General features: G+C 30.8%; 1 long non-coding RNA gene across 2 annotated transcripts in view; it reads left to right on the plus strand.

The window, feature by feature from the left end:
• The window catches only part of LOC146993213 (uncharacterized), a 30,430-nt gene that overhangs the window by 7,272 nt on the left and 8,465 nt on the right, over window positions 1-14,693 (plus strand). For both annotated transcript variants that reach the window (XR_015038372.1, XR_015038371.1), the window contains exons 2-3: window positions 5,165-5,213; window positions 7,024-7,104. This is a non-coding gene — a long non-coding RNA (uncharacterized LOC146993213). The remainder of the gene's footprint in view (window positions 1-5,164; window positions 5,214-7,023; window positions 7,105-14,693) is intronic.

Genomic DNA, 14,693 nt, shown 5'->3' on the forward strand with positions numbered 1-14,693 from the left:
CGTGAATAAAATTTCGCCAGTCACAATGTCGGTGAACAAAAGTGCCGCGATTTTTCTATATTACATGTCTTTCTGTGATTCAAAATTTCGAAAGTAACGATAAAAACTTCCTCCAAAGTTAACTTACTACATGGAAACCATGATCCAAATCTTAAACTTCGCTGACAGCCACATACTTTACCAGCAACCCACACAAGTCTATCAGAAATATCATTCTTCGTCCGAGTTTTCATATCAGCTCTGCATTTCGGACACTCCAAACTCTGTTTTAAAAGTCCTGACTCCCACAGAAATTCCAAAAATGCACATCGATCCACATAAACACACCTTGAACAAAAGACTCGTTAACAACTCCAACATCGTACCTTTTAATGCTAAATTTACTTTGCACACAATCTAAAATACGCGACTGGAATCTTGCCACCACTTTCTCTCATTGCAACATTCATAACACACATGACACGAACCAATGAGCAATTAAACCACTGCAGCAAAAGTGTTAAGTTTCAACGTCAAAAGGGTTGCCATAAGCAGCATCATCCCCCAAACCATCCCACAGCATGCAAACGCACCAAAAACCAGCGCAGAACACATATCGCCACATTTGGTGATTTTAGCACGCATATAAGAGTAGAGCCAATTTTTTTAGTGCCAAGGTTAATGATATTGCTGAAAATTACTTGTAGTATGGATCTAAAATTAAAATAAAAGACTAGAAATCTACACAGCATAGGGCTGAAAATTTTGTGAAATTTCTGGTTACAGGAAAAAAAAAAAAAAAATGTTTTAGATGAAGAAAACACATAAAAGCAATTAATCTGTGTTTGAAACTTTAAACAAAATTTGAGCAAGACTTGTATAAGAAGTATGTAAAAAAATAATAAAATCTGAAACCTTTCAGATTTTATAAATTATGCCCAGACAGGCTTTTTTTTATTATTTTTTTTACAGATACATACATGTTTCAAGAGGATTTGGACTAAAAATTTTTGAAAACAGCATATCTTTGGAATTTCCGAGAGTCAGTCTCGCATACTGGAGATAAAAATGTTTATTCCCTACAGTGATGCCACTGCTCACTTTGAAATTATTGAGTTTTTTAATCAAATGTTCATTAGTTTTACAAACTATGAAATGGACAGTAAAACAAATTTCAAATTCGGTCTTCCAGGTGTTCATGTTTGGGTGGAGGACTAAGTAATTCAAAATTTGATAACTCTAGGTACCGTTGTTTTTTCACAATGTGAGAAATATACATACATTCATGTAGATTCTTCATTATTTAGTTTCTTTAAATATAATACAGGGTGATATTATTTGGCAGCAACAATGGGAAAAGTGATTTGGACATTTAAAGTGATTCGATGCAAAATGCAGTTTTGAGATCAATATCCCTTCTAACTAAAAATGATAGTTTTGAAACATACCTTTTACAATAGCTTGTTTTAAAACTTTGAAATACTCTCATTTGATTATAAGCAGTGTTTACTTCCTGATCAATTACATAATTTTGTTTTTCTAAAAATTGCAAATGGTTTTTTCCAGAAACCAGGACGCCTTCAGATAGCAGCTTTTCTTGTCTTTTCTGCACTAGAAACATGAACTTCAGTCTTCTTTGCATTAAATTTTAACACTGCTAGTCATCTATCATTTAACAGCAAGGTGTCAATGATTTTAATCAGCAGATTAAAATAAAAGTCATTATTAAAATCATATATTCTTTCATTTTTTTTTAAATGATGAAAAGTGCATTAAATGTTAGGATAATGTGCAGTGCTTTTATAAAGTGATTTTAATTACTGAATACAAAAAAGTAGAAGCTATTTAATGGAATAAAGTTGTTTAAAATATTTTAAACACAATATTTTAGTATAATGCAAGAAAATGTGTCACTTCCTTGCAGGTCTAGGCTCTAGCTTGAATCTGATTTATCTTGACTGTATTATTTAATTCAAAACACGTGCCATATGATCTAAATAAATAAAGTAGATCGTTTCGTAAGTTAAAATTTTTTATGCTACAAATGCATCATTTTCATAGTATAGAAAGTCTCCATTTCTTGAAATTAATGGAAATACTGCATCCTGTTTCAAAGTGACTTTAGAGGTGAATCATTAAATGATAGATATGAAGAACAAACTAAAAAATGCAATAATATTCTACTTAATCAAACAGAATATATAACTGCCAACTGTCCCAGTTTTTCAATCCCATCTCTGGATAAATAGCCGAATATCTTGGTTTTGAAATTTGAGCCTTTACTAAGAAAAATGTTTGAACTATAAATGAAATTTTTTGAATTAATGAAACTTAAATTGTGGAAATTCCATTTCTGTACCCCTTAGTGATTTTCAGCATTATATTTCTCATTAAATTTTATTTCATTTGAATTGTCTTAATCTACTGAAGACATTTAATGAAGATTCAACAGATGTTTAGTTAGTTAATATTTATATTTAATTTGTTCCATGTGAATAAAGTTTATCCATGTAGTAGTATATACATTAACCCCTTCCCGTGCTTTAACGAGCCAGGCTAGTGAACAGAAAGCCGGGCCAAACATCATGAGCCCGGCTCGTGAACATTCACATCGTAATTTCACAGTCGTAATCGAACGTTGGTTCCTATCAGTACACCACAAGAGTTAGTCCTGATTCTATATAATATTTATTTATCTGAGGTTCGAATCCCGCGAATGGGCTGGCTGTATGGGTGTTTTCGTGGTTTTCCCCATGTGTAATATGTATACGAGCCAGTTTTTCGTTAGAAAGTCCTCCACGAAGGCATCTCTCCCCTTAGGCAGATAGCCCTCGAGGCTTTGCCATAATTAAATAACCTATCTATGTAATATTTATTAAAATTATATATTAAAAATATAATATATTTATAATATCTGCAAAAGGCAGGAAGATTAAAGTTTACTTACTTGAAGCGTTTATTTATGAAATATAATTTTGAAACTGTTATTTATTACAAAGCATAATATATTTATAATATGTACAAAAGGCAGAAGGATTAAAGTTTACTTCCACGCCAGCAGTATCTCGCAAAACTGACTATAAGGCATTTATGTTTTGGCTCGTATTTTGATTGCTCACAAGCATGAGTCTGGCTTGTTTACCACGCTTTGACCCATAACACTCGCCCAAGTTTCATCGAGGTAAATGGCACAGAAAGGGGTTAAGTATCACTTTTATTTTCATTGTATTAAAGTAGTTAGATATCTATCGTATTTACTTGTTTGTTTCCCTCTTTTTCTATTGACTTTATCATATAAAAATTGAGAGGGGAAAATTAAGCAAATGATTTAATTTTCCCATGGATGTGGTTACAATAAGACCATAACAAGAAAAGTATTCATGTATGAATTATGACTATCACAATATTATTTATTTTAAAATCTTTGTTTCAATGAGAATATACATTAATGTTAATGGTGCCAATATGTAATAAGATATCTTAATTTCTACTTCTTGTATCTTGGAATCGCACCCACTGTTATTGCCCACTGCTATTATTTGGGCTTCAAATCATTTAATACTGCTAGAATTGTCTGTGTTGTTTGCTACAGTTTGCAAGTCATCATCATTGTTACCATTCAGTTTGTCTTTCCACATGTATAATGATCTTCAGAATGCCATGAGCATTAGATATCCCCATCTTCTTGCAGCTCTTCATTATTATTGTTTGCTCAATCAGCCCATGCACCTAAACTCTACGAGCAAATTAGTTAATAAAATGAAAACAATCGCTGCATAGATGAATCTATTTTAAAATTTAGGAAAAGTTACTTTCTGAACACAAGGTATTTGAATAAGTTATAAAATTTTTAGAACCTTGCACTACAATACTAAGGGAAAATATATGCGAGTAAATATGGTAAATGAAAGCTTTTTTTTTTTTTTTTTCCTTACTGAGTAGTTTCTTTGTAAACAAACTGTAAGAAATTTTGTCAAAATCTGGCTACGTGTTCTTATACTTCACCACGTGATCGTACATTAGCACCGGCTGTGTATTCTTATACCTCACCAGGTAATCTGTGTGTTAGCACCATGTTGCATTTTTGCTCTCGCCGTATGTTCTTATATAATACATTTTTGATGAGGTTTTTGAATTCACATTGGTTATTCAAAAATATATTCATTCCTTTGTTTTTTATGAATATGACATTAAACATCTTTAATTTCTGATATAAAGTTCAGCTGAATTTGAAGTGGTAAATAATTATTTATCTGAAAGTAATTGGTTAACAAGCAATATTTTTTTGATCCCCCCAGGAAATTTATGCAAAACATTTTACATCAGTATAATTTCATTTAGCTTTTTGAATGAATATTTATAGATAACATAATCAAAACCAAGGTATGGTGCTTATTTAAACTAAAAAATAAAGCTTTGTATGGAAATATTTATGCAGTAAATGCTCTTTTCAGATAGTAGCCTCATATTGAAATGCTTTTGAATACATTTTATTTTTCTTCTGAAATATAATATTTAAATTTCATGAAAGATGATGTTAAACCAAAAGCAACCAGTAACAATAATAGCAGCTATATTTATTTTTGAAACATTAAAAATAGTCATGGTTTTATGTAACTGTAACTAATTGTACTTTATTTTGGTAGCTGATTAGGTTGAATACAATTAAAAAAAATTTCCCAGATTCAGTTTTTATAATTCATACACTTTTTATGGTAAGAATATTTACAAATATTTTTCTGATTATGTTATGAAAGTGTTTGATTGCTGGTGCTTTATGCCAGTTTGATATTTTCTTGTTTTTGTGCATTTTGTCTTATTTTTTTTAAAAATTTAAAATAAGTTCTTTCAAAGATTTGATTGGGTTATTTAATTTAGGCAAAGTAAAGAAGGGATATCTGTATAAGACCCCTCCCAGCTTTGACAGAACCCTTGTAAAGACACTGCAGTCATAAATTTGCATGGCTTACCATACTTAGCTGCCTTACTTAAACCTTCCATGCCTTGACATAGAGTCAGTGGCATGGAAAACCCTCAGTCTGCTCTAATCATTATAACTTGCAGTGTTCTTAAGTGCTTATTCATTATAAGTTTTGTAAGTTAACTAAAGGTTATTATAGTTCATTAAAAAGATGTAAATTAATATTTATACTGTGTTCTTAAAAGGTCTGTTTCTTCTTTCCAGGTACTGATACAAGTAAGGTGATTAAAAAAAGAAAACCTGGTATCAAGGAGTAAGTATAGTTTTAAATAACATTACATGTTGTGTAACTGATAATGTTCATTTTAATAGATGTTTTTTCAATATAGTTAACTTCTTAAAAATTTGTGCATCATTTGAATGTAAATCTGGTAACCAGTAAAAATAAAAAGGCCTAATAATATCACCTTATTAAAAAATAAATAAAGACCCTTGTAATAAAACAAATATATTTTAACCTGACACCATATATATATATAATTAATGTAGAAATGTATAAGCACTGTTGTTGAAACCAATAAATAAAAAGACTCTTGTAATAAAACAAATGTATTTTAACCTGACATTATGTCTGTATAATTCACATGGAAATGTAAAAGCACTATTTTCTGTTGAACTCTAGTTATGAATTGGAACGTAAATATCTTGAGAAAAAATAAGTTAGTAATATTTTAAGACCCATTCTATGGGAAATGCAGAGATGGAATTGAGATTTAAATACTCTAAAATGTGTGCCAAGTTAACAAGTAGGGAAGTGAAATGAATTGCTATAATTCCCACTTAATCATAAACTTTGTTTTGTGAGTAAAAGTGTTAATTTTTTTATTGGCTTGCAGATCAGATAGTTACCATCTACATAATCTATTTTTTCAAGTTTTCAAAAGGTTTTCAATTAATGCAAAATTCTTTTTGTAAAATTTAAAGGTTAAGAGCTGGTCATCTTTACTTGTTTATTGTTTCTTTCGAATTAAAATTTACTCACACATGATATTGTTTTAAGAAACTAAAAATATTTCATCTACTACGTATTTCGTAATATAGCTGAAATACATTTAAATTCTATGAGAGTAGCCTATGTTGAATTACTTGTGAGCCATTTTAAAAATTTTGAATAATTATAAGTTTTAGGAATTTTTTTGAGCCTTTCAATTAAATATCATTATTTAAATTGCTGTTATTGTTGCAGTCATTACAGTTGATATTTTAAAACATCATGTATATTCATATTTGTAAATCTTATTGTTCATTTTAAAATGTAAAGGGAAAATTCATCAGCTGATATTGCTAATCAATGTGTTTGGTCTTTGGCTGTTATTATATGTTGCAAATAGCTGGAAAAAAGTGTACATCTTGTGATGTATTTTTCATAGATAATAGAATAAACACCATTAGTGTAACTCAATTACACAAATGTACATTTTTTCTTCACATACATGCTCAGTTATAATAATTTTTTCTCAATGTTTCTAAATGGTCACACATGTACTAACATATCAACTAGGTAATGTAAATCTGGCAGTTAGAGTGTAAAAATAATGTAACTATGAAACTTAAATTTATATGCTTTTGATTTCTGAGATTAATGTTAATTTCAGCTTTTGTACATTTAAAATTCTGCACTTAGAGCCTATTTTAAGCTTGTGAAGTTTAGATAATGTTTATGTGGAGCTGTAAAACAAATTGGATTTCATTCCTTTAGCATGCGGTAATTAGTATCTGATATTTAATATATCATATTACATATTTTGTTAAATGTACTTAGCTGTTGCAGCTAAAGAAGAAAAGCACTTCATTACAGACTTTGTTAGACATGAATTTAAAAAATATGAGTTTCCTGTTTAGGCAGTATTGCACATGAGCATGTCAGTAAACTGCTTTGAAATCTGTTTCATTTGCATTCTCACTGTTAAAAAACGCCAAGTTAAGACCTAGCTTTGTATTTATGTCCGCATTCGTCTGTTGTGATCAAAATAATTTATGTGATTATTATGGAAGAATATATAAGTTCAAAATTAAGAAACTAATTTCAAAATTAAGAAACTAAGTTCTGATGTCTCATCTAGAGAAAACATGTTTTTTGGAAGCGTCAATGTGCCACGTCAGTCCTCACGTTGTGTCAGTGTAATTGTACCAGTTCTCAAAGTGTAAGTAATTACATTTCGCTGTATAGTGTTAACTTAAGGTTTTGCAATGTATGATTAAAATTTTTGTTTCAGCAGAAAATGATTCATTTGTAATACAGTACAAAGTTCGAACATCCATTATCCGGACCTCAAAACCACCAAAAAATTTATTTTTGGCTTTACTTTTCTCCTAGGCTTTACGCATACGCATTTGATTCCCCCTTTGCACATAATAAAACATCTGGAAAGTTCCGATTCTTAATTTCACTACGACACTAAATAAAATACCTTGTTGTTGAAGAAACAATCATTTTAGCATAAATTTGTACCATCAGTAATTGGCTCCACTGCTGCGTATCTGCTTGGCACACATCTCAAACCGAAACGTTCCACATAGATACATTGTTGATCTGATGCCAACCTGGTGAATCATTATTTATTATACTTTCCTTTCATCACTGCATGTTTATCAAAACATGACAACTTGAGTAATGACTCGTGTAGCGATGCCTAAATAATTTTTTTATATTAGTAAATGAATACTAAAGGAGTATCATAACCTTTTATGTTGACATTACACTTGGTGATGATTACAGATTTAAGTTAAATGTGCTAAAAATGTTGATGAGGAAAAATTTACCAAAAATTTCTTTCCATATGCTAAAAATAGATTTATTCATAGACCCAAAGATTATATTTAGGGCTATTTGAATTAAGAATAATTGATTTGTTCATTCACATAAGCCCTAAACCAGCGGCAGGGCTTGTATGGCCGCACCGAATCGCAGAATTTAGGACCCACAGAGACTGCATCAGGCGGTAAGTTATCTAGCGCCGGCCCTCAATAAGGTTTAAGTATATGTGGGAATTTATTTATTCAGAACTCTGATAAGCCTTAAGCATGTGCAATAAATAGACATAAGTATAATAAATAACTAAACTTAATACAATTCAGGCTTAATTGTCTCAGTTTGCGATAGAAGCAAAATAAAATTTAACGGAACGACTTGTTAGTTGCCAAACTCGTGATGCATAGTCAAATATGTACAGTGAAGGATAGCTAAATTTGATGATAATAGCCACTAACTTTAAAGGTTTTCGAATATCGCAAAACAAAGGTAAAATTTTCCAATTAACGGATTTTGTAAAGAAATGCTTAGAAGCGGTAATAAATGAAGATGATATAAAAGTTTTTCATTGTGATAACAATGCTTCTCAATCATCAATCAATAATGAATTGTGAAATCTGTAGTATGGTTCTAGATCCAGAAAATACTGTTACTGATACTGAAGAAAGTGACAGAGAAGTTGCTTAAAACGAGAAATTTTCGATTGACAAGTTAGTCGGAATTCTCGAAACAGCAGTTACAGGACTTCAACAATGTAACTGAACAAGAGATCATATCTGTCTACAGAATTAAAAAGAAAATATTAGCACAAAAAAGAAGCAACTTAAACAACTTGCTTTGAAAGAAATCTCTACATATAATAAAAGAAAGAGTCTGGCTGTGTGTGTCTTTCGTTCGCGTTGCGCATAAACTAATAGACCCACGGCTATGAAATTTGGTACATACGTGTATCTAGACAAGAGCCAGTGCACCTCTAAGTGATTTTTTTGAAATTCGAATTATAATTTTTTTTATGTTATGTTTTGTGACGAAATCGCGTCATTTTGAGACATAAAGCGAGATTTTACTCTACACACTCCATTTCCACATCGTCATGAAACGTAGGGACTTAGCTATTTTACGAGCTTAAAATAAATTTCGTGTTTCAATAAAACGATTAAATAGGAATTTATTTATCAAAGGGAGCTTAACACCTTTTCAACGGGATTTTTTTCTAAAAAATTTATTTTTAAAAATGTACAGTTTATTTTTCTTTGATTTTTGGACACGTTAAACGTTTATCCTTGCGACTGCTTTTACAAAAAGAATTTTGAAAAAATGATAATATTTTGTATTTTTAAATTTTTTTTTTAAAATAAACCTTCCGAGTACACTTTTCACATCTCACATCTTTAAAAATGTGATTTTGGCAACAATTTTCCAGTCTTATTGTTGTTGATAGATTTTTGCTGAAATCGCATCATTTTGAATAGTTTTATTCTTTTAGAAATATGGGTTTGGCAACAATTTTTTATCGTATTTCATATATCACTGTTTTTAAGAGATTGGCATATTTCATTGTCATTTATGTATATATATATATAATACATTTTCATTGATTTTTTTTGATAAAGTTGTTCTGTAGAGAAAAATTCTGCGTGGAATTTTATGTTTTTTGATTTGCTTTCATGTTATTTTTTGCTTATTTCACTGTTTGTAAGATATTGAAAAGCTTTGCATGATTTTTTTTTTCTTCACCGGAAAGTTGATTAATTTTTTTATTAGGATAATTAATATTTGTATTAAGGGATATAGCTTATTTCATTGTAATTTTTTTCTCTTCAAAATATAAGATAAAATATCATTAATTATACTTTGCTTTTTTTTTTTTTTTTTTTTTTTTGCAGATTTTTTTTTTTAATGTTATTTATTGCTCATTTTACTGTTTTTAAGATATTGAACCATTCTGAGTGATTTTTTTAGGAAACAAAGTTCTTTTTTTTTTGTATTCTTTTATATTATTTATTGCTCATTTCACTGTTTTTAAGATATTGAAATGTTCTGAGTGATTTTTTTTTAAGAAACAAAGTTCTTAACCTTTTTTATACCATTTGAGTTCTTAAGATTTTGCAAAGGGAAGTTGGTTAATTTATTTATTAGGATAATTAATATTTGTATTAAGGGATATTGCTTATTTCATTGTAATTTTGTTATACACGTTTGGTGTTTCCTTCAGCCATTTTTCTGGTACATTTAAAAACCATACAAAGGCTGGCAGCGAAGCTGCTAGTGTTTAATAAGGTAAACAAATAAATATTAAGCCTTTTTTTAGTAAATTTTGATACCCTTTAGATCATAAATACTTCATTATTTCATAAATCACAATTTCATATTTTTATTTTTATAATTTCTACATGCCATCTTACTAGATTTAAACTGATGATGTAATATCCGGAAAAATCCCAAATCCAGAATCGCCGAAGTCCTGACGGGTCCGGATTTCAGACTTTGTACTGTATTCAGCATTTCTTCAGGAACCAAGAAATTTCATGTATTATTTATGAAACACTTAACTCTTTTGCTACAAGAACTGCTTAAGAAGCCTTTGCAAACATCAATTCATCACTGTATGCTGCTTTAAGAACTTTGCTACCAGTCATCATTGAGCACCAGGTGTGGTGGTATCATCTAATAGTCTTTCTGTGCCAGCATGTAGTGATGTATATGTTTCCACATAAGTCAGCTTCTGGGTAAAGTTTTTATGCTTACCCTGGCAGTGAATGTGTTAACCCTATCATACAAATGAAACTTCATTATTTTGGATTTACCAATTCTTCTTTCCATAGCTGTTTGAGTATATGTCTTATCTAGGTGGATGCTTTCCTGTCCTGCTTACTGGAGAGCTTACTTTTTAGGAAACTGTTGATGCAAAACTGTTCGAGGGCTTAAAGCGTGCAGTTAGCATACAGTAGATTCTCAATTAATTTGGGGCAGATTATCTTGTGAATTAATTGGTTCCCGTCTTAAAAAGTTCAGATTAACAAATCATTGCTGCAGCAAAACTGTCTAGGAAAAATGCCAAAACAGAAGAGAAAAATTCAGTTGACATTTGCAGTAACAAAAAAGGCAATCTAATCTCTTTTGCATGTCTTATACAGAAACCTCATTATTACTTTTATGTTCTCTAAATGATCAAGTTTTTGCAGATGGTACAGCATTTGGTGTTGACTGGAAAAATTTGTCTTAACATATGCATTAACCTTTTTATGAGCAAATTCAAAAAATTGAATATTAATTTTTGGAGTGTGATTTGTATATAAAATGGTTATTTAGTAGAATATTAAATGTTACTAGCGGAAATATAAAAGAATAAAAACCTACTAAAGCATTTAGAAATTATGTTTTGTATAGGCATGATATTAAATAACCATTGTTTTCTTTAAATTTGGACTTTTCTTTAAAAAAAATTATATTGACTAATCTTTGTTGTTATTATGGAAGTATTTATGAATTCAAAATGAAGAAACTGAATACTGATGTGTGGTAGAAAAACATGTTTCAGAAGTGCTCATATATCATGTCATGCCTTATGATCTGTCAGTGAAGCTTTACCTGTAGTCAAAGTGTAAACAAAAATTTAGTTGTGTAGTATTAACATATAAGGTTTATTTTCCACATTTGAAACTTATATTTCAGCATAATTATACTTTCATAATTTTTAATCTTCCTTCAGGAGCCAAAAAATTGACTTTATGATTTCTGAATCGCTTAACTCTTGCCGGGAAAGTGCTTGGAAGCCACTGCAAATATGATTTAATCACTGTATACTGCTTATCATGTTCACTACCAGTCATACTGGGCACCTGTTCTAATAGCCAATCACATACCAGCACATGGTGAGGTGTCTTTCCATATCACTTAGCCTTGGTTGAAATTTGAGCTATATGAAATTTGAGCTATATGGAAGCGAATGTATAAATCTCCCTCATACTGACAAATGTTCTTGGATTTTAAGAGTTGTTGGATGTGTTGCCAGTGATTATTTTTAGCTTGTTTGAGTATGTATCTTATCTGAGAGGATAGTTTATTGCGTTGCTTAAATGAGCGCTGCTGGTTTGGAAAGCTATCATTACTATACCATTTGGGATCTAGAAGTGCACAGTTGGCATATAGTAGATTTGCAGTTAACAGAGGGATAAATTAACCGATTTTGGATTAATTGGTTCCAGTCTAAAATGAACTCTTAATCACTATATCTATCTCGCTCATTTGCACTTTTTGCAGCTGAGGATGATGGTTCGTTAAAACCATCGAAACTAGTCCTGTGAAAATTTGAAAATATAACGCTGATTTTTGTTGTTTGCCTTCCAAATTAATACTTGTTCGGCGTGTTATTGTATCTTAATTAAGTTCAAATTGTTTTATTACGAAGGACCAAAAATTATTATTGCAAACCCTTGATGTTAAACAGTATTGCTGAAAAAAAATGGCAGCATGAAAGAGAAAAAGTCGTGAGACAGCAGCAAATTAGGGAAATTTAAATCTGACCATTTGTAATGATCCTTCCTTAATTTTCCTTACAAAAACTTCATTACAACTTTTACTTCCTCCAAATGAAGTAATTTTTGTTAATGGTATAACAATTGTTTGGAAAGAGTCTCTTAGCATGCATCCGCTAACACTTTCGTTGGATTGTATGTCTTTTATGTCAAAATAATACTTGAATGTTAATTTTTTTAGGTTGAGTGATTTGTACGGAAATACATATATAATTGAATAAAAATGGTATAAAATAAAAGCTTCCTGCAGGGTTGCCACGCTACCTGGAAAACCGGAAAAAGTCAGGGAATTCGGAAATTGACCAAAAAATTCAGGAAAAAGTCAGGGAATTTAAGTGTTTTAGTCAAAAGCTGGAAAAGTCAGGGAATTTCATACAACGATCCCGCCAAGAAAGGCGAGTTTTGTGCCGACGACAGAAGAGATAACTTTTTTGGCGAATTGTGTATCACGTGAGTGTCATTCGGGCAGCTGGCGTAGAGCCAATTTTCGCAGCTCCAATTTGATTGTCTTTTTAGAAAGGCAAGCAAGTTTCCCGCAACTTTTGGTTTCCAGTAACCTCGAGAATCGCATGTGCAGTGCATGAACTAAAGAAAGTACCTGTTCTCGTATAAAACAAAATGGGTTTAATCCTAGTATACGGTACCATGAAGGTTAGAATTAAAAAAATATGTATTGTAAAGAAGGAAAACCTCTCTGCAACAGACGTTGCTCCGTTCCATCATAGCGGGAAACAGCTGTTCATGCGCGATATAGTATCTGTCGGAAAAGCTCGAAACCGGTGTCGAAGTTCGAAGGTCACGTTATCAGAGTTCATAAAATGAATATCGTTTAAAATGTCTTTAAGCTCTAAAGGAAAAGAAAATATTTTTTGGCGCAAGTAAATTAATTCATGGATTAGTTATTTTGACGGGGGGGGGAATCTACAAAAATAGGTTTTTAAAATTATTGCGAAAAATCCAAGAAAAAACGTTCTTTGATAAAACGTTTCTTCTTGGATTTTTCGCAATAATTTAAAAACGGATTTTCGTAGTTTTCTTTTTTGTCAAAGAACGTTTCTTCTTGACACGTGTTTCTCAATTTCCTGTACACATCGCGGAGAGGGAAATTCTGGCCGTTTCGGCGTCAAATCCCTTGGCAAATTTTCCCTCCGTTTTTTACATAGACGTTCTTTGGTCAGAATAATTTCCATGTATGGTACAGCGGGATTTGGCGACATGATGATGAGCAGTAAACGGGTCATTTTGTTCTTGGCGACAATTTTCAAAATCATGCGAAGGCCGTATCGTATACTAGGATTTTACCGCAAAATCTTTTTTTTTTTTTTTTCCTTTTCTTTTCTTTTTAATAAATACCTTGTCATTTTGCAGTAAAATAAAAAAATAGTAATCAATCATCTAGGATAACCATATGTAACTATATTCGCTAAAATATCATTGATTATTCTAATTAAATTTTTAAGTATATATCTTTATTTTTATGTTATTCATATCATTTAATGTTGCTTCTTCCCTCTAAATTTATTTATCATTAGTAAATAATATTTCCAAATTTCAGGAAATTTTCTCTGGCATAATCTTGAAATTAATTCTAGCAGTATGATGACATCACGAAATTTAATGCACATATTTTTTCCTTATGTATGCTGCGAAATAAATATAAAATACCTCAATTTAGTAAAAAAATATCATTAAATAGATTTCTTTCTTTCGTTTAGCTGCACAATGGCTGCAAAAAAAGCCTTATTTTATTCCAGATTGGGCAGATTCAAATTTCAATCTTCAGTGGAGAAAACAACTCCTATTAGAATTATATTTGTGTTTTCAAGTGTTAAGGTGCCTTTTAAGAATACACCTCACACAAATTAAATTTACCTAAAATCTAACCTAACTTTTAGCATTGCGTTGTGATTTATAAGAACCGGATTAGCCTCGTGTTGAACTGGGGATGATCATGAGTAATAATGAAATAAAACGTACAGTTGGTTATCCAATGTATATATCTTAAATTTTATTAAGTTTTTTAAGCGGAAAAGTAAACAAAGTTATCAAACAAAGTGTACCAAGAATAATTAAGAATAAATGTCCTCTGGGATTTATTGAATAATTAAGTGAATTTGCTACACAGTACAAGTAATACCATAATTAATTTACCTCTTAGCACAGCCAACGTACATTACGCGGATAGACTGGAATTTTCTCGAAACATACCTGGAAAAGTCAGGGAATTTCATTCTCCTCTTTGAGTGGCAACCCTGTTCCTGAAGTATTTAGTTTGATTTTAAAGGGCCATTATGGTTTCTTTAAATTCAGATTTGCCTTGGAAATTTATTAATTTTAAGATGCTTTGAAATTGTGGTGAAAGGCCTCATGAAAGAGTTGAGTTCTTTTTAGCAGATCTGACTGGTAAGGCCATATATATATCCTAGAATTTGTTTTTGTGACA

The sequence above is a fragment of the Stegodyphus dumicola genome, chromosome X1, assembly GCF_044657685.1.
Source record: "Stegodyphus dumicola isolate Sdum_Otavi_A_Nest chromosome X1, ASM4465768v1".
Taxonomy (NCBI): Eukaryota; Metazoa; Arthropoda; class Arachnida; order Araneae; family Eresidae; genus Stegodyphus; species Stegodyphus dumicola.